The sequence below is a fragment of the Arachis duranensis genome, chromosome 9 (assembly GCF_000817695.3).
Source record: "Arachis duranensis cultivar V14167 chromosome 9, aradu.V14167.gnm2.J7QH, whole genome shotgun sequence".
Lineage (NCBI taxonomy): Eukaryota > Viridiplantae > Streptophyta > Magnoliopsida > Fabales > Fabaceae > Arachis > Arachis duranensis.
The window spans coordinates 77351978-77354239 of NC_029780.3; the positions used below are offsets into that span (position 1 = coordinate 77351978).

General features: G+C 37.2%; 1 protein-coding gene across 1 annotated transcript in view; it reads left to right on the forward strand.

Annotated features, from left to right (window-relative positions):
* Window positions 1–650, forward strand: part of LOC107465975 (probable mitochondrial import inner membrane translocase subunit TIM21) — a 4533-nt gene extending 3883 nt beyond the window's left edge. Inside the window, exon 7 of the mRNA XM_016084962.3 lies at window positions 138–650. The gene's annotated coding sequence lies outside the window, so the exon portion shown is untranslated. The remainder of the gene's footprint in view (window positions 1–137) is intronic.
* Window positions 651–2262: the final 1612 nt, after the last annotated feature.

Consider the following 2262-nt stretch of genomic DNA (forward strand, 5'->3'; position numbering starts at 1 on the left):
TCGCTTTTTTTTTTTGTTTTTTTTTTAGTTTTACTGTGTAATTCTATTTAAATAGACAAAATATCCAGTTCTTGTGATTTACATTTAAACAGAACTAGAATAATAAAAATTCTAATTGCATAAAGCGCTCAATGCAGGTATTTGATCTTTGGTCCTTTACTGGAGGCTGCACGATTCAGCGATCAGCATATTGACCACCTTAGCCAGTTCAAGTTCCTTAAGGGATAAAGTGGAAAGAAGGATAGACAATTAAAGAGTCACAAATAAGATGAGAAACTGGATCCCCAATCTCAGGTTCAGTAATGTTTTTTTCTTTCATTTAGAACCTGCAGATATGAGGAAAGAGTTATGGACAGGGATCTTAGTTTTGATGACCCAGAGAAATTGCGTTGTCCTTGATGGCAATTGGGAGTGCCATGTACTTATTTGTTATTTTCAGTTTTTCATATACCTTGTCAAAAGTCCATCGAGTTGCTGGAGTGTACCATGCTAATTTTTTAGAGATGAATAAGTAGGTGTCTGTAGTCCAAACAGGAAAAAAAGAAAAAAAAAAAAAGAAGAAAAAATGGATATGGAGTATTTGAGGTTGATATTGGTTGTGGCCTATTTCAAAATGGGAATGTTTGAGTGGATTTCTAACAGACCAACAACTATTGATATTGTTATAGACAAGGCTAATCATTCATTATTATCGAATAACCGAGTATACGAAGTTATAAGTTTAGCAAACCTTAATGGAAGAATAATAAAAGTCACAAAAGGCAATAACCCAAGACATTACTGAATCATAGAATTAAAGTTGGAAAACGGCTACATGATAGCTTCTCCAAACTTTATAGAGTAAAATGGCAACACGAGAAAATGATGTACGTTATTAACTATCACCTGAGAAGTCTTACTGACTAAGGTATTGAAGTGTTTTGCATGTTGTCCTCTCAACCTAGTTACCAACGTGATTTGGATTGGGATCCCTACCTACTTTAGAACACGAAATCACTACTACTAGCCTAAACATTTGGCGCAGTCTGAAGAAAGTTGGAGAGGATGGATATGCTGACGTTACTTCTGATCCCAAGGATAGGGAACATCAAGATCAAAGTCCTTCTGGGTTTGGTTGGCATTAAAGCCAAAACACATGGTTGTCATTTTGTTGGATTAAGAGAAGACCATGATATGCAAGAGATGTGCCCTAACTTGCGAAGTGGTCTGGACAATCACGATCCCCAAGTCATTCAACGAGAGGCCATTGAGATAGTCACGAAAGAAGAACTCTTGACCAAGGCTATGGGCGACATCAAAAGGATGATTGTCACCATTCCTACTCACCTCGAACGGACAAAAGTGTGTCTCCTCAGCCTGAAGAGAGCCGTCGTGAAACTGAAAGGAGATCACGAACTGAATCACGTTTGGCCAGTCTAAAAGGAGGAGAACTCTATTAAGGAGTGAAAGTTCTAAAAGGCATAGGGATTCTCGTGAACATGTTATAATGGCCAGACCCCAAAACCTCAAGATGAGACTGCTTAGGTCGTGGTGAATATGGTTGTGGGGAAAAATGGCTTAGCAAAGTCTAGGAACGTAGTCAAGAAAGATATTAAGGCCATCAGCTTGAAAATCCTTATAGTGGAAAACTTTTTCATTGTGCAGTTCACAGCTGAAGATTTTCAATACGCCACATTAGATGATGATGGGCCATTACTGATCATAAAAAAGTTGGAAAATAGAATTGTTAAGAGGATTTTGATTGACATTGGAACAGATTCAAATCTACTTTTTCGAAATGCTTAGGATGCTTTGGGCTTAAAAGATCAGCACCTAAAGCCACATCTCTCAGGATTAGTTGGTTTAGATGATCATGTGATCAAGTTGAATGGGGTGGTTGATCTTTTTCTCACAACAGGGAAAGGTGCTTTTGTTCGTCCAGGCTGAGTTTGTAGTTCTTAAAGACTACGACATATAATGTGATCTTAAAAAGGAAGAACATTAATGATCTATGTGGTTTTATTTCAACAAAATTTACAGTAATGAAATTTTTTACAACAGAAGGTCAAGTTGCTACTATCAGAGGAGACAAGGCATCTACTTTGAATTGTATAAGATGAGTTTGACCTTGAAAGATAAAGCTAAAAAAGCCACTAGAGTCTTCCTGGTGGATTTGGAGTCCCGAATTCAAGAGAACTTGAGATCAAAACCCAATGAAAATTTGGAGAAGTTCCATATTAGAGATAATGTTGATAAGTACACCATGATTAACTGTATCCTCTC